This window comes from Rhinolophus ferrumequinum, chromosome 3 (assembly GCF_004115265.2).
Source record: "Rhinolophus ferrumequinum isolate MPI-CBG mRhiFer1 chromosome 3, mRhiFer1_v1.p, whole genome shotgun sequence".
Lineage (NCBI taxonomy): Eukaryota > Metazoa > Chordata > Mammalia > Chiroptera > Rhinolophidae > Rhinolophus > Rhinolophus ferrumequinum.
Genome location: NC_046286.1, coordinates 30,062,845 through 30,082,381, shown reverse-complemented (window position 1 = coordinate 30,082,381; position 19,537 = coordinate 30,062,845). Strand labels below are relative to the sequence as shown.

Below are 19,537 nucleotides of genomic sequence, written 5' to 3'. Positions count from 1 at the left end.
TAATTTCTTATCTGAGCATTGGTCTGAAAGAATCTTTTCTCTGTATCATAAGAACTTTACTTCAAATTTGTTTTCCGCCTCCCTCTATGTTATGTTCCTGGAATCCTGCATCTGGGGTAATTCTACCAACCAACTTCTTTGGTGAGATTTTACCTCTCTAAGTGTTTGATTATCACTAGCAGTTAAATTAAGAACATGTACATGGCTAATGAATAAAATAATATCCATTAGTGGGATCCAATAAATTAATTTATATTTGCTTTGCAATGAGCTTTTACACATTTTTGTTTCTAATTTACTGAGTTTTGGATGTTCAGAGGTTTTTAAAGATAAAGTTAAAGCTATGAAAAAATAATTCAGTCTCATGTAGAAATTAGCAGTTCTCCATTCCTTAATCATCTGCCTATAATATTTTGATTTAATATCAATAACAGTATTCTCAGAGCTTAGTAAAGTTGCTTATCCTCATGATGAAAATCACTATCTGAAACAAACAGGCTTTTATTACACAACTTCTAGCTCTCATCATACCTTGATTATAAGAAATATAAAATAAAGAATATGTATTATAGTATTAAAATGTTTAATATAGGGTAAAGGGGATCAAATATATGGTGATGGAAGGAGAACTGACTCTGGGTGGTGAACACACAATGTGATATACAGATGATGTATTACAAAATTGTACACTTGAAACCTATGTAACTTTTTTAACCATTGTCACCCCAATAAACTTTAACTAAAAAAAAAGTTTAACATAAATCTTGATGAACTTGCATAACCAAAATTTATTTGTGCCAATAGAATTATGTTCTAGCATATGTGATGATGATGCTACTACAAATCACAGTAAAGCTGAAATTAAAACAAGTTAAAATGAATATATTTAAATGTGAGTCACTATTGTTGGTTAATAGGGTTTAAAATAAAAAGTTAATTACACTCATAGAGCATGGTTTTTCATATTTGAATAGCTTTTCCTAATTGTTATCCTCCAGCCCCCCCAAAAATATGTGCTCATTTCAGACACAGAATGCATTCACATAATCAGATTCAACCTATAACAAGTCTATCTAAGATTTTGTTATTTTTGTCATATTAGCTTAGATGCAGTAGTTCTAATTTTATTGTTTTATTCAATTGTGTTTTTCCCAAATGGTCACCGTTTTATTTTCTTTTGACATTTTACCAAAATTATTAGCCAAAAACTTATCATTTGAAAACATGACAAAATACACCATGGCATCATTATTACAATGTTTCCATAATATTCATTTATTTCTTTACTGTATTAAGGTATTTGTTTTAAGTTCTGAATTAATTTTTCAGAGCAACTAATTGTGCAAATGAACTTCCAAACACTATTTAAGCATTTATCAATAACATTTTGTGTCTGGTGCCAAATTAGAAAAGCCGCTAAAGAATATATGGGCGAGCCAGAAAAATAATAATAAATGGAAAACTAATGTCCGAAGGTATTATCAGTCATTTAAAAATATTTTATTTAATACACTTTAAAAGGTTTGAGTCAAACCATTTGTTTCTTACGAAAAAATATTGGAGATATTTATTACATTAATGAGCTTAATGTGCACCTAGTACTCAGACCACTTGTCCTCTAAAGTACTAGAAATGCTGCACTCATTAGTGCATTAAATAATTTTTCTTAATTCTCTACTTACAGGCTTACATATAGAGAATAGTACCTTGCATTATTTACTGGAATGCAAATTGAGGATATCTAAGTTTAGCTGGCTTTCCTAGGATCCATGTGAGACCCTTTGCAATAACCTTCAGGAGAATGGTTTTAGATGGTGTAATGGCTCTTAGTGATACAACTTCTTTGTTCTGATTTTGCACATTATACAGGTTATTGCTGTGCAAATTGTAATTAAAGACGCTTTTTAAAAAGTGGAACTTTCTTATGCAAAAATGCAAAGATTGTGTTTAACTTTTAATACTGGCTGGATGACTGAATATTTTGTTTATCTGATTTACTTTTGGCCACATATAAAGCACAGGTGATAAAATAGCTGCCCTTTGAATACCTAGTATTTGAGTCATGCATTGCATTTCAATCAGTGTGGGTTAGATATAGATTTAGATATAGACATGGATATTGATTTTCAGTGCATGTACTTGAGACAATTTTCATACAGTGTATCTCTGGGTAGTTTAAAAGTCTGTATTGCAATCCTAAATGAGCCTATGTTCAAAATCGTCTTCCCTTTTTGACTAGCTTTCTATTATTCAGTCCATCTGCCTCTAAAGGCCCTGTTTTTAAAAAGGAAATCCAGCCTTGTTATTTTTTCACCTGAATTATTGGAAAAAAGTAATATTCTTAAATAAAATGACTTTTGTACGAGACATTGTTTAAGAATATTTACTATTATTTAAAAGAAGAAAAAACTATAACTTTTATGAAATCAGTTACATATGATTTAAATAAGGATTATTTTTTTTGAAGGGGAGATAGCAAAGTGAAGGGTTTCATATTGTTTATAACTAAAATGTGAATGGAATTCATGATATTTTTATGTCTTATAGAATGGTTTTCAACCTAAATGATTATTAGCAAAAGATTATTTCATTCATACCAATGCACCCTTAAGTTTCAGCAAAAACAAGCATTTGGAATACTAGATATATAAAAGCACAAAGGACTTATTTACTTGAGGTTATTTGGATGAGTCCAAAAAATGATAGAAATGGTGGGAGTTATTCATCCTTACAAAATGTTCTGGAGGAATGAAAGTAGGAAGAGTCTCAAGATCTGGCTGTTATTTTAAGTAGTCATAAAAATAGGTACCAATAGTCTGATTTAAAAACATTTATGCTTATAAGTTGTTTTATTATATATTAAGCAACTTCTACATTCTCTGCCTGTTCTAAAAACTATTCTAGACATGTGTATACCAAGAGGAAAAAACAGACATGATGCCTATCAGCATAGATTTTACACTTTATTTAGAAAAAGATACATTATCTGTTTCTAGATATATATGTTTCTACTAGATAACACACACACACACACAAGTGTGTCTCTAGACATATATATATATGTATATATGTATATATGTATATATATATATATACATATATATGTATATATATATGTATATATATAATTTGTTGTACTGTGAGTTATATAAATGGAAAATATATAGCTCTATAACATTATATGACATGAAATCTGGTTTCACATGAGAAGATCAAGAACTTCATACATCAAGAAGTGGAAGATTAAGAACAGAAGGAACAGCAGGATTGAGGCAGGGTGTGGGAGTGAGTTGGACAAAGGAAGATCCTTCTGATAGTGGAAAGAGCATGTCTTAGGAAAGATCCATAAATCACTTTCTTCATGAATGTTGCTATGGCTACATTAGCAAATCAGACTACAGTGTCCTAGTTCACAGGACTGAGTTTTCTATATCATCATACCATATCCATTATTACAATCAAGAATTAATTACCCTCACTTATATTTGAACACCATAATATGCCAGATGCCATGAATGTGAAAACAAACAACCATAAACAAAAACAACAACAACAACATAGAACACAGTTCCTAGCCTCAAAATATTTGTAGCTAAGTTGTGGAAATCATGTTTTACAAAAACACAGTTCAGGATAATATATGTTATGCACTAAGAGACCAATACTTAACATGGTTTGGGAGGAAGGGTAAGTTAGAGATAAGATGTGGTGAGTATAGAAGGATTTATTTATATTCCATTTGCTTAGAATTAAAGATTCATGTAAAGAATAGCAGAAGTGGAAGATCAAAAGGAAGTTAGTTACATTCTTGAATATCTTGCTACATAACTTGGGATTCTCCAGTCAATGACAAACCCCTGAAGGTTTTAGAGTGTGTTCTACATGCCATCATGGAAGAAAACTATTCACAGATTTATTGGGACAACTCAATTCAGCAATACCAGTCTACAACTGGGTTAACGTTATATAAAACAAAAGTTTTTTTTTTGTTTGTTTGTTTGTTTGTTTGTTTGTTTGTTTGTTTGTTTGTTTTTTTCCCCTCAGTATTTCCAGTATGATGCAGTGAAATGGCAGTTCTTAACTAGAGGATATTTTATTTATATACAATCAAGAATTCCACACTTTAATGGATGTGACTTGCATAGAGATTTACCTCTATTTTATGCTTTACTTGGTACTTGGTCAAATTCTATAATTTATTATTCATTCCAAACAGCTAACCTTTCACAACTGTAAAAATGAAAGTAAGAGTACAATTAAGGCATATCGTCAAGGCCCAAGACCTAAAGGCTATAAAGATAGACCTCCACCACTTGTCATTCATCAGTAACCTCCGATTCATCAGATTTATTAGAGCACATGATAATATAATGTTCTCTCTTCTCCTCTAGATTTGAAAACATTGTGCTATGTAATATAATCATAAAATAATTATTTTCTACTATGTAACTTTGTGGCTATATGCATGCAAAGTCCTAATTTTGCTTACAGTCACTGGAATGGCAATACATAAAGTTAAAAAGCATATTAAACAGAACAAAACCCATTGCTTTCACCATTTTCCTAATTATTGTGTAATATTTAAGTTGAATATCCTGGTAGATTAACATACAAATACTTAACTATCAACTCTACAAAGGGAAAAAAAATGAAACGGTAATAGAAAGATCTAAAAATAAAATCACAGTTTTGCTAGTGTAACTTCAAGTCAGTGTTAAGGGTATGAATAGACTCTAGTGTTGAATGGAAGGGGTTTGAATGCAGTTTTAAAATTTTAATATTACAATCCCCTCAAAAGAAAAGGAAAAATTAAATCTTTCAGTTGGTTGCATAGATATGAAGGGTTTTCTTTATTTTATTTGTTTTGCTTTGTTGTTTTCACAGAACATTTGCCTTTGTAAAGAACTCAGACAATGGAGACAACCTCACAAGTGTATTGAGTATTGGATGATTTGACAATTGTTAGTTACATGTGCTGTACATCCTAGAGGAGAGATAATGTAAAATGCAGTTCAATTGATCTTATTATTTTACAATAAAAACAAAGTAAAATAAGATGGATTTTATTAAAAATAGAGAAAAGCATGACTATTAAACAACACATAAATGATGTTATCACCCAGTATATTCCTTGTTATATATAACAATGCACGATTTATTTTTCATGTTTTAATTCGTTGAAATATCACCAATTTCCTTGAAGGGAATCAGTGTAAATTAATAAAAATTAGAGTAACTATATATAACTTTTATTGATATAACAAATACATGAAAACTATACTTGCAGATAAAGGCAAAGCAAAATGAATAAAATAAACATTACTTAAAGTTTACATGTAAAAGCACATTTAATATCTATCCCACTTATAGCATATACTAGAAAATATTTACCAGCAACTATCTATGCTAAAATAACTAATATAATTTTATATACAAAATCAAATCATTAAAATATTTTATTGTGTACAATATAAATACAAGTCCAGATCCTTGAATCAGTAATTTAATATATTAAGTTGAGTTCTTAAAACTTTCCAATCCTTTATGGTTCTTTTATGCAGCTATTTCTATTCTAGATCACTTTTACAGCATCACACTACTAAACATCAACACTTTCTGACAATTTCTTTACTTTTTAAATATTTTTAAAATTCAAAAATAATCAAATGAACTGAGAGAATGTACAAATATATGAATTTATTTTATAAAGTAAACTCATCTATATAGCTACCACAAATATCAAGAAATAAAATATTACCAGCATCCAGAAACATGTATGACCTCGTCCCCTTTTCCCAAATGCTTCCACATCCTACCAGAGCATAGGAGAGAAGTCAGTGAAAGCTTTGGGATAAGTATCCAGGTGAGGCATAAACAACCACCACCATGAGGTCGAGCAATAACGAAAGTAAAGCTCGTTCCACCTGAATTAAAAGTTTATTTTAAGAGATAATAGGAGACTAAGCACAGAAGGATCACACTTAGATAATTCAAAAATTCATGCAGAAGTGTTCAGTTTTTATGGAATTTACTTCAAGAATTTAGTGATTCTTCAAGTACTAACATCCTTGAAAAGTTATTTTGCTCTCTAATCTTATTGAAACCTGTTATAATTGCCAACCACTTTAAAGTCGACTTCTTAAATATAAACCAATCTACCTTATATCAAGTGTAGAAGTAACCTATGCACTAGGAAGATACACAAAAGATGCTGAGACTCAAAACATAACCTTATCTAAATTAGTAGGCAAACCTTATCTCAACCCATATTGTGTATCATTGTTGTAAAGTGTGGGGGGATCTTAGTCTAATACACATACAGTCTGTACTAGACACAGAGTTTACTTCAGTTAGCAGAAGTAAACTTTTTGCTGCTGTTGTTTTTGTTGTTTCTGCTGTTTTGTTTGTTTGTGGGTTTTGATTTTTGTTTGTTTGTTTTTCCCTTTTTAACTATATTTTTTCAGTAGGAAGAGAAATTGCAAAACAGGGCTGTGGGGGACATAGGAAAGGGTGGGGGAGCAGAGCTCTGCAGAGTGCAGTAGCCTCTTCTAGTGCATATGCATTTATCCAAGATGTGTTAGGTATCATGGGCCATACATGAACAGTATGCACTAAAACACTGGTAGCTAAAACATTATAACGTGAAGTGAGTCATTCTAAATGTTATATTGCGGTGTGAGTCATTTTAATACAAATCTTGCCCGATCATGCTCAGCTCTGTATCTTGATGTGGATAAATGTATTTCTCTGCTTGTGATTTTATGCCTATGCATACTGGAGAGCTGATAAAATCCTAGGGTTATCATAAATACAGCATATCTTGACAACCACTCAAGTTCTTTGATTTCTCTACTGTATTGGCGTATATATTCTTTAAATGATTTTAAATCCTGCAATATAGCTATTGAATTAAAGATTGGAGAAAACTTATATATTCTTACTAAATAGAGATTCTAGAAGTCAGTTAACCAACCAAACCAAAACAAACACATTATAGAACTTCTCCAACCCCATTTAAGTCTGTTTCTTTTCTCTTTGACGCAGAAGGAGTAACAAGATATCATGTTATTAGTAGTGTGTTTATAAATAACTTTTGTAATTTTATCAGAGTTTTTTAAACTCCTTTTTCTAGAGACATACTTTTTCATTATTTTTATTTCCACCAAAAACAAAAAAACAAGAAAATAAAACCATATGCATTGATATACATCATATTCCAGATACTGAAAACCAAAAACACAGAGAAAATCTTGAAGGTAACCAAAAGAAAAATAAAACAGAATTATGCATAGAAGACAATGAAGTGACATATTTTAAAGTATTGAAAAATATTTCCAAACAGAAATCTATATTCAGCATATATATATATATATATATACACACACACACACACACACATATATATATATATATATATATAAATAATTTTATTTATTTATTTTTTTGAGTGAAAGAGATATAGATTTTTATCAGACAAATAAAAAACTTGAGAAAGTGATTCCCACCAGACCTACACTTCAGGGAATGCTTAAAGAAATTTTTTGACAGGAGAATTTTTGTATAGGTCAGAAACTCAGATGTTTGCAAAACAATGAAGAGGGACAGAAAAGGAAAAATTAAGGTAAAATGTAATTTTTTTCTATTTTGATTGCAGTTGTGGGGGCATGAAAAAATAACTTTTCTCTCACCCTATAAGTTCTTCTAGCAGGGTAATAATCAAATTAACAGAGACAGATTCTAACAGGAGAAAATGTCCAAAGTTTATTATGCAAATGTAAATTTGTGAGTCCATAAGAATGTAACCCCAAAAGGCATTGAGCAATTGAGGTTTATATGCCAGGCAGGGACAAAAGAGAAGGAGGGGAGGGGTCTGAGATTCCAAAGGGAAAATAGGCAATTTACAGGTTGCAGAGAAAGAACAAAACAAATGGCAATCAAATTCTTACTAGGAAACCCAGAAACAATAGGACACAGGGGAGGACACAAGCTTTGCTAGATTTCTTCCTGTCACCTCATATGTGCTAAGGTGATTGTGCTAAGATTCCCTTCCTGAAGCAGGTTTTTCTATCTGAATTCCTTTAGGAACAAAGAGGGAGAGTCAAATTTCTTTCCAGGTCTTTTCTTTCTTAATAACCAGCTTAAAATCAATATCCCAAAAAGGCTCATTTGGGAGTGGCAAAATTTTGTTACCTGTTACTGTAAAATACGTGCAACTATAAATCAATTATTATAAGCATGCATCATGTGTTTATAAGCATATTTTAAGTAAAATGTGACAATAATGGCATAAGGAATGGGAAAGAGAAATTGGAAACTTAGTCTTATAAGGTCTTTACACATGAAACAGTGTGATATTCTGTACATGGACATTCATGCTTGAAATAGAATTTAATTAATGTAAAAGGTGAACTTGTGAAGATGGAAAATGTAATGATAAAAAAGATATGTATTTGTATATACCCCATTTCCCTGAAAATAAGACCTAGCCAGACAGTCAGCTCTAATGAATCTTTTAGAGCAAAAATTAATATAAGACCCAGTATGTATTATATTAATTATATTATATTACATAAGACCTAGTCTTATAGTAAAATAAGACCGGCTCCTATATTAATTTTTGCTCCAAAAGATGCATTAGAGCTGACTGTCCGCCTAGGTCTTATTTTCAGGGAAACATGGTACATAAGTTTCCAAGGCAATCTGGATTGTTACATTTAAGGAAAATTTAGTTACTCCTAACTTATTCCCCATTTAGTTACTCCTAAATTACTTATAATTTCACTTATAATCTGCCTTCCATATATATTTTTTTTTTCTTGCAAAACACCTCAGATTCTACTCACGGTATAAAAGTATTCAACAAACGCCACGTCAGTACGGAAAACACATAGCCTATAGCTCATTCTTTAAAACCAGAATAGACAGGTGAAAAGTCAATACACATTCTTATTTTTACTTGGGGGGAAAGAAAAAGTCTAAGGTACACATTGGAAATTGAGCTACTATGTTTCTTCTTTCTAGAGATGTGACATACTAGTTTTCTGGTCAATGTTCTATTAAATATTGTACTAAGCCAGCGTACTAAATCAAAGCAGACAGATGACTAGTAAAGCTGTTTGCTGTCTCCTATTCATGCTGAGCTAGACCAATAAAACAATGTCTTGGTAGGAAGACTGACAGGCAGAAAAAAATGCAGAGTCCCTCTCTCAACAGAAAACCTAATGAACTGATTTTTTCAGGAGTTTTAAGCAAACCTGCACAAACACTTAACATGCTATAAGAAAATATGTCGTTTAGTCTACTTTCAGCATAAGTACGCATTCATTGGTTCCCAGTAAAGCAGGAGCACCAAGATAGAATGCATTTTTGCTTTCACAGCACTAACAAATAAAAAGCACAGAGCATATACTACTTTAATCTTTAAGTGGGTAATTACGGAAGTTCCAAGACTGTATCCATAAGATTAGTCTGAGTATTCATATATATATATATATATATATATATAATTTATTCCCAAAAATGCTTCAAAGAGAGTTATAGAAACAGAGGGATTATATCAGAACCAGCAGAAGACATAGTGATATAGGACTGCAGGTGTAAGACTAAGAATTTTCACATGTAGCCTTTAGGTGAAGGATATGTCTCTCAGCTGATTCCTACAGCTAAGACTAGCTGTGATAACAGGAGCTCTGGAAATCTCAGGACCGGCAGCTGGCTCCAGTAACACCCTAGATAGATACTCCCAAATAGTCAAAAACCCCACTGAGGCTGAGGGCTGAAACATGTAAAAAGCTGTGAGTACACAAAACAATTCATGCAAAGTCTGTTGAGACCACGGGGATGGTGATGGTGGATACTTACACACAAACATGTATGCTGGGGAAGGCATACACCCGCTACACCCACCCCAAGGAGGATGGAATTTGGTGTGTGGAATGCTGGGTGTGGGCTCGCTTGCTCCAGAGGAGCCCAACTCAGAGAAGCCCCTGACAGAGGTGTCTACTTGGGGAAGAGTACAGGGTTTTTCGAGAGAAAAATGTCCCAGGGGGATCAGGTAATGTTTTATTTACTTATTTTCTGATCCATCAATACTTGATGTTAGTGAAGAGTTTGCAGTGAAGAACCAGCCTTTCCAGGATATATTCTGTCGCTAGCTGAAGCCTCCCCCAGGAAACTGGGCTCCTGCAGTCCTGGACAATCTCGTTGCCTGGATTGCAGATCTAGTGCTGCACACTGTTCTGAGAAGCTGGCACAGAGGATGATTTGCACAATGAAGTCACCACTCAACCACTGCTTAAGTCTAGTCTCTGGCCTCCTTTTTCTGCTCTGTAGTCCAGAAACATTTTTTTTTTTTTAAAGTCAGAAAATCCATAAACATGAGCAGCACGTGGAATGTGCCACCAGCTACTTCATCCTTATGGCGCTGTAGGTGTGAGAGCAGCCATGTTAAATCCAGGAGTCACTTCTAGTTGCTGTTCTTCAATACATGTTTCTGCCAAAGAAACAAAACAAACAAATATATATATATATATATATATATATATATATATATATATATATACATATATATATTTTTTTTTCTTTTTTGTTTTGTTTTTTTGTTTGTTTTTAAATAGGAGTATAGGTGAGTTTATTCTCTCTGTGTCTTGAAACTCCTGGTAGTAATTGTCCATTAAATTTGTCTGTAATACCTGGAACTCGTTGTCCACGATCATATCCTCAAATCTCCAACCACAGCATTAAATTCAGCACCAGAGGTGGAAGAGGATGGCAGGCAAAGCTCTCTTGATTAGGGCATCCACGGATGGTACCCTGGGCCAACGAGCAGGCCTGCCGGCCTTCTGCCCGGCCTGTGCCTGGGCCCAGCCTTAGTTCTGCTCCACAGAGCCCCCACCTTCATCGGGGAGGCCTTGCCTTGAAGGCCACGGCTGGCTCACAGCCCAGCCAGCTCAGCACGTGTGCTGGTGGCCCGGCCTCAGGCACCCCTGCTGCAGCCTCTCGCCGGCTGGGCCTCTCCTCTTGGTCAGGCCTCTGTATGAGCAGCTGCAGCCTCCCTGTCTTGGCATGTGTTTCTAGCTATAGGCTCCTCCCCTCTGCCTTCCATAATTATGCAATATTTAAAAAGCAAATGCTCACTAAGAAAAATATAATACCGTGTTTTCCTAAAAATAAGACCTAGCCAGACAATCAGCTCTAATGCATCTTTTGGAGCAAAAATTAATATAAGACCCAGTATTATATTATATTATATTATATTATATTATATTATATTATATTATATTATATTATACCGAGTCTTATATAAGACTGGGTCTTATATTATATTATATGACATTATATTATATAAGACCGGGTCTTATATTATAGTAAAATAAGGCTGGGCCTTATTTTAATTTTTGCTCCAAAAGACACATTAGAGATGACTGTCTGGCTAGGTCTTATTTTCAGTGAAATACGTTATGATAATTAAAGTTAGAGCATATCAACTTCAAAATTTAACCATTGCATAGTGCTAAGGAATTAAATTTTATGAATAAAATTCAATATGTTAGCTTTTTCATTGTTTTGTTTTATTCATCACATAAATAGAAGAAAATGCATATTGAAATTAATATTGCAAACATGGTTCAACTAAAGTTTATTATTTTCATGCTCCCCCTTCACAATCTGCCTTCAAGCATCTTCATGATGGGATATACCCCTATAATCTTCTCTTAAATCACCTGAGTTAGCATGGCCACAGAATAGAATGAACATATGTGTATGAGTTAAGTACAACTTCATCCTTGCGATAAATATAATCCTTCCCCTTTGCAAAAAAAAGGCCAAAGATACACATTGGCTGTTTTTCATAGTTCTCTTTAGGCTCTACTCACAATTGATAACTTTGTCTATTTTTATTTATAATATCTTTTTTCCTGATATTCCTAAAGAATTGCCATCATACTGTTTGTGTGCGGATCATAGGTAAAATATGTTAACATCACTGATATTTCCATATAAAATGTAATTCCGTAGCACAATGGAATGGGTACAGTTTGGGGTCACTGTTTCAATATGTGACTGTTTCAATATTATTTTTCTGTTTCAATATTATTTTTTGATAATGTTATTCTTGTAAACATTGATTTCTAAGTATTAAATGATTATATTCTACTGTGTAACTGAAGCACATTTTGTGTAACTTTAGAGCAAATACTTTCAAGTGGCACTACTGCCTGGCTATAGATTGGGAGGATTAATTGGGTAATTCAAATAAATTATTTAATAGCATATGCACATATAAATATAATTGCAATTATACATGGTAGTTTATAAGTTATCAATGACACCACTCAATTTAGATAACATCTAAAAGAGTTGTGTTTTATTAAATGAGTCATCTCATCAATTTTTCATAATTTTTGAATTTAGAATGAGACTAAAATCATATAAACTTGTGAAAGACTCATTATTTTAACAAGAGCTGAGTGAATTAAATTAGTTTCCATAGATTTATTATCAAATTTTCTTTACTTATATTTTAAGGTAGTCTTTAAATAGACACATGTGGAATTTCTGAAACCAAAGCTAATATCTCTTTAACTTTAGCAGAAATGCAGAAACTTCAAAATGAGAATTGCCAAAGTGAGAGAAGGGCTATAACTTTTGAGCTTGAGTCACGGTATTTGTGTGGTTCCAAATCTTAGAAATCAATTTAATTTATGTGCAATGATTAGCATTCTTATAGTTCTGTTATATGTACAAATTGTTTATTGAGAGGTGAATAACCTTCTAGCTGTAGTGTTAGACAAATACCCCAAAGTCCAGGAACTACAAATGAGACTTTAAATGTTCCCCTCTAACAAATATCAGTGTTATTATGGTACGTAATTTTAGGCCAGCTTGTTGTGCTGTCGTGGCTGCCTGGATGTCCTGAATCAATTCAAAATGTTTTCTTTTCATGGTCATTTTAACTTTGGGGAAGAGCCAGAAGTCGCACAGTGCCAGATCCAGTGAATGAGGTGGATGAGGACACACCGTAATGTTTTTATCTGACAGAAATTGCGTACCAGAAGCGATGTGTGACACGTAGCATTGCCGTGATGAAGGATGAAGTAAAGACACTGATGACAGACAACTTCCAAAACTGCTTCAGAAACTGTCAAGAACAATGTGTTCGAGGCAAGGGAGGGGGGTATTTTGAATGGAATTAAAGGCAATATGTCTTTTACTGCAACAAATATTTTTTTTTATTTAAACATTCACTGTATCTTTTGATCACACCTTTTATGGGACTGCTGTTCAGCTAGACTTCAGGTGATTCTCAAGGATGGTTGTTCTATAGTTTAGTTATAAATTTGATGTGGTCATGAGAGGAGGCAAGCACAGGATGTATCTATACTGTAATTTGACCAGAAGCTATCTTTTTTAATTTTTAATTCGATAATTTATTGCATCTATTTATTTCTCTCATTTAAAAGTTTCTGTGTTTGCTTTGATTGTTTTAAATATGTTATTTATTCATGGATAGCACCAGATATATATGCAGTTATGAGTGTAGCTTGTTGGTGATATTTGAAACAACTGTGATAAATCTTTTATTTTTACTTAAATGTTAATCGATTTTTATTTGTCTCATTTCAGTTATAATGGTCTACATTGGTTTAATGTTTTTGTTTTGTTTTGTTTTGTTTTTGTAACATTGCTTTATAGCATTATATAAATTTGGGGTGTACAACATTATAATTTGATATCTGTCAATCCTATAATGTGTGCTCACCACCAAAAGTCTAATATCCTTTTGTTATCATATATTTGATCCACCTAAGTCATTTCACACTCCCCCTACCCACTTCTCCTCTGACAACCACCATTCTGATATCTATGGGTTTGTTTTTGTTTTGTTTCATTAGTACGTTTGTTACTTTTTTGTTTTATGTTCCACATAAGTGAAATTATGCTTTTTTTTTCTTTTCCATCTGAGTATTTAACTTAGCATAATGTCCTCAAGATCCATTCATGTTTTTGAAAATGGTAGTATTTCATCTTTTTTTATGGCTAAGTAATAACATACACACACACACACACACACACACACACAAACACACACACACACACACACAGAGGGTGCCAAAAAATGTATACAAATTTTAAGAAAGGAAAAAAACTGTATTAAAGTAACACTGGTGGTAACCACTTTGAGCACCTCTTGTAATTGCAGAAGTCAAACATGACTTGTATTCATCTTTTTTTATCAGCACATATTGAGTATTAGAATGTTATTTTTTTTCTCTGTCTTAAAACGTGTCTTTTTGGCATTCTGTGTGGATGTGTGTTCTTTTAAATTTTTATATATATATTTATTTACATATTTCCAGATATGTGCATAGGGGTTTATTTCCATATCTTGACTATTGTAAATAATGCTACAATAAATATAGGGATACATATATGTTTTTAAATTAGTGTTTTAATATTCTTTGGATAAATATCCAGAACAACTGCTGCTTTCCATAGTGGCTACACCAGTTTACATTCCTACCAACAGTATAAGAAGATTCCCTTTTCTTCACAGCCTCTCCAACACTTGTTATTTTCGTTTATTTCCATGATAGCCATTTTAACAGGTGTGAGGTGACATATCATTGTGGTTTTGATTTGCATTTCCCTAATAATTAGTGATGTGAACATCTTTTCATATGCCTGTTGGCCATCTGTATGTCTTCCTTGGAAAAATGTCTGTTCAGACCCTCTGCCCATTTTCTTAAACAGATTATTTTTTGTTGTTGACTTATATTAATTCTTTATGTATTTTGGAAATTAACCACCATTGGAGTATAATTTGCAAATATCGCCTTCCATTGGGTTTGTTGCCTTTGTTTTGTTGATAGTTTCTTTTGATGTGCAGAGCTTTTTTTGCTTGATTCAGTAACATTTGCTTTTTTTGTTTGTTTTTGTTTCCCTTGCCTATGGACTCAATTTCACAAAAACACCACTGAGCCCAATGTCCAGAAACTTAGTGCCTATGTTTCCTTCTATGTATTTTATTGCTTCAGGTCTTATAATCAAGTCTTTAATCCATTTTGATTTATTTTTTCTGTATGGTGAAAAATAATGGTATAGTTTCATTATTTTGCATATGGCTGTCCACTTTTTCCAACACTATTTATAAGGGAGACTTTCCTTTCTCCATTGTGTATTCTCTACTCTTTTGTTGTGCATTAGTTGTTCGTGTGTGTGTGTGTGTGTGTGTGTGTGTGTGTGTGTGTGTTTGTGTGTCTGGACTCTAAATTTCAACAGTGATTACCTTAATACTATATGACAAGGAAAGTTTCAGTACCAATCTGAGATCTAAGTCACTCTAATTTAGCTCATCATGTCACATAACTTTCAAAGTATGAATTATCCAAGTACAGCTTGGGATTCCATCAACACATGGACAAGCAAGGACTCCATCATATTCTGAGGAGATTCTGACCATTCAAAATGACCTTTAGAACAATAAGCCAGGGGTAACATTTAATTTGCAAGCATTATGGACCAATATGGGTCATATTGGTTAGGACAACTAATTAACTCAGAGAATCTTCTCTAAATCAAAAAGATGAAAAAAATTCCAATGTGTACTGCAAATCCCTGCCAAAACCACTACATTTATAAAATGAAGAGTTTTAATTTTCTGTTTGATGAACTGAATGGGAACCAAGCTCAAAAGTCTTCAAAGGCTGAGCATTCTCCACTAGATCCCTTCTTACTCAACACACTGCAAGAATGTTTCTATTATTTAAAGGAAAAATTATGGAAGCTTATCAGCAGAACATTTTATTGCTATTGACTGATAATAATCTAGACTCTGACCCATACAACCTTATTTAGTTGAAAAGGAGAATCAAAAGAACATTTATGTCATGATTTATTAATGAAAACCATGAATTGCTTCTACTCAGTATTAGATTCACATTTTCCAAATAAACTAATGATATTTTTTATGTTGTTAATTGTGCATTTTAATGCTTATTAAAATCATGAATCATGTCATTTAATGAACAAACTTAAATATTTCACTGCTTGTTAATAAGAAAAACCCTCATCCTCCCAGCTATTGCATGTATCATATATTTTCCTTTTCTGTCTCTCTTTCTTTCTTTTCTTTTTTTTTTTTTTTTTTTAATTTTTGGTACGTGTGTTTGTGCATGTCTTCATCTCACCTTTTAGATTTGATAAATGTCATCCTTTTTCTACTTTAAGATTTGTATTAGCCTGTTGAACGCCTGACAATGCTATTTGATTTAACATTGAAACGGGAGGCTAGACATATTTTAACAAATATGCTGTTGTCTATTTTTAATCCATCTATTTGTATCCACCACATGAGACTTTTGAAACTATCTAGAGACTATGAGAAAAAGCTTGCATGAGTATTCAAAGAAGAAGGAAGAGGGAAGGAGAAGGAGGAGGAGAAGAAAATGTTCCAAAATTACTTACCTTGTCATGTCAGTGTAGCCATAGGATAAAAATCCCAAAGTGAACAAATAACAAATTCTAATACATTCAACAGGCTTAGTCAATTATTTCATCTAATTTATTCAGTAGTATTTTTGAAGAAGAATATAAAACCTACTAATTCCAGACCATGCTTTAATATTTCATAAACTGAAATAAAAAATACTTTGGAATTCTTTCCTAGGGAGAGCCCCACAAGATAGTCCCTCATATTTGATATTAATGTGTAATAAGATCATTTTTCTTACTTTAATGGTTTCTAGGAAGTAGGCACAATAGAAAGTTTATAACAAAGTTGGTTCAATAGAAGTGTTATACTTGCAAGCCTGTCAATTAAATTTGTTCAAACTGATTCAATTCCTATTAAGGCAAAATGTTCCAAGAGATTATCCTGTGCAGATCTTCTCAATTGCTGAACAAATGAAATAAAGTAGAAAATCTTTGGGCTTTGATTATCTATAAAAAGTTAGTGTAGGAAAGAAGTCTCAGATAAAACATATAAAAATAGTTCTCCACAGCCTACTTTATTTTTGATCATCATAATGATTTACCTCTATGTATGTTTTCATTTATATTATTGTTTGTCAATGCCAATATAATTGAAGGTACATGAGAGCAGAATACTTTGGGATTTTTTTGCTCCCTGATGTATTCTGCAAACTGAGAACAGACTCTGATTCATAAAAGTGTTTATTAAATATTTATTAAGTGAATTCATGAAATATAGACACGATAGACCCTAAAAACTAACAATAGGTAGGTCAGAGATTGACCACTCTATTGCATAGAAAATAGTCTCATGAATTTTAGTTCAGGAATGTTTCCTGTTTCTTTTTACAAACCTCTATAGGGAATATCCTTGGGGTTTTGCAAAGCAAATTAGCTAATATGCAGGTGCACTAGAAAACATGGTCAGTTATAGCTGCAGCTGATTATTACCCTAGCCTCTTTTCTCTGCAGTGAGCTGTCCCCCAATATTTTCCATGAACAGGTCCACTCCCCAGTTTGGCCCACATTAAAAGCAATTATCACCTACCATTCTCACATTGTTGAGTCTTAACTGGGTTCTTCATAAATGGTGTATTCAAAGAAGGTCATTGATTTTTCCCACCACAAGGGATTAAATGTTTATGTTCTACTCAATTTTTACAATCTAGATCTACATATCTTGACCAGGATAAAAAATTAATAATCATAGAATCCTAAATGTGAAATGGAAAAATGGATCAATTTCTCCCAATAGTAGCAGTTCTATGGAACATATGACACATTGACCTAAATGTAGTCCAGAAAAAAAAAAAAAAAAGATAGAAACTTAAACTTTAACATCTTGCTTTCTAATATTCCTTTTAAACTTTAATATTGTTTGTTATCAGAAAACATGACTTTTAGACAATAAGTATTTTCATATCCTTAATGTCATCTATTGTTGTAACCCAAACTAAAGACAAATAAAAGTGGTTTCAAAATTAATACTAGTTCCATAAATATGAACCTGGCAAACTTTAAAGTATATAGTTTTTTTTATTTTATTTTATATATATATATATCACTCCAAGAACTTAGGTAAATACCCATGTTGCTGGGAGAGAGGGAAGGAAAACAACAACAACAACAACAACTAAACATGGCATGGGGAAGAAAACAGTACTGGACCAATAGAACCTAAACTAATATTATTAGAATTATGGAAGAGGAAACAGGAAGATGTATTCCCACAAGACCCACCATAATCACAAGGTAGAAAATGTTTCCATTATGAAGAAGGAGCACAATACTGAGAAAACCACACCACTAAAACTGAGGAACAACTCTTAGGTAGATAGGACCAGGATAAGAAAGAATGATCTCTTTCACACAAGATAAGGCCATATATATATATATATATATATATATATATATATATATATCCAAAACTAATTTGCTTACTAATATTCTATTAGGTATCCTGCATTTGCCGGGCAGAATGTTAGGGATCAAGGTAACATGATGACACATAAAACCCTGATATGTCTCCTTATGATGGTCATGTAGTAGGGTCAGTAAAGGTTTTTCCAAAGTTTCAGTTTATAAAATATGAATTGGGAAAATTTCTGATTGTTACTCTATGGAACACAGCTGTGTTGTTGCTGTCTGTATAAAGGAAATTCTCCTGAATTGAAGTAATGGACTATACAAATTTACAAAATTTGCAAATGTTTGAATGATGTACCATGGGTTAAGCACGGAACTGAGAGTGTAATCTTGTGAAAAAACTTGGTACTCAAAGTTAAGATGTACAGTTTCATTTTTATTTCTAGTATATTTTAAGTAGGTATCTATGTTAAAGTCACTTAATTATTATGTACTTAAGTAAAGTGGGATTGATTATTATGCTCATCTAACAAGATTTTTTTTTGTCATTTTGCAAATGTCTATTAAACATCTGCTATGTTCAGATAATGTCCTTTCAAGTGAAAAATAACACAAAAATTATTGCTCTCAGGGAATTTGCATTATTACTATGAGTGGCAAAACTGGAAAATATATTTTTAAAAAAGCAATGCCGAAATGGTGAAATATTACATAAATAGTAGATATATTTCCTTAAGTAAGCAGTATTAATATATAGTGCTTTTTCTCACTCTAATTTTGTGATTTATAATTATATACTACACAGCCTTGTCATTGCCACATTTTAAAATTTGTTTTTTTCCCCTTTATATGGTAAATGTACAACTAATATTTAACATATTTTGGGAACTATGCTAAGTGCTTTAACCTAAAGTGTTTTATTCAATTTTTACAATTAAATAACAGTGCACCTAGTATTATTAGCCTCATTTCACATATAAGGAAATTGAAGCAACTAGCATAAAATCATTTTCCAAGACCAATCAACATAGAAATGGTAGAAAAATTATTACTCATACAATATTAATCCTCTTAATCTTTATGCTATGTAGCCTCCCATGCTTGTCAATGTTACTAAATGTTATTGATACTGTATCATAATACTGACAAGTATATAAGTCACGTAATTTAGATTTACACAGGGGTTAGCAATCTTTCT

At 32.3% G+C, this 19,537-nt stretch overlaps 1 pseudogene; it reads right to left on the bottom strand.

Annotated features, from left to right (window-relative positions):
* Positions 1–10,220: 10,220 nt before the first annotated feature.
* Positions 10,221–16,475, bottom strand: LOC117020638 (ADP-ribosylation factor-like protein 2-binding protein; annotated as a pseudogene).
* Positions 16,476–19,537: the final 3,062 nt, after the last annotated feature.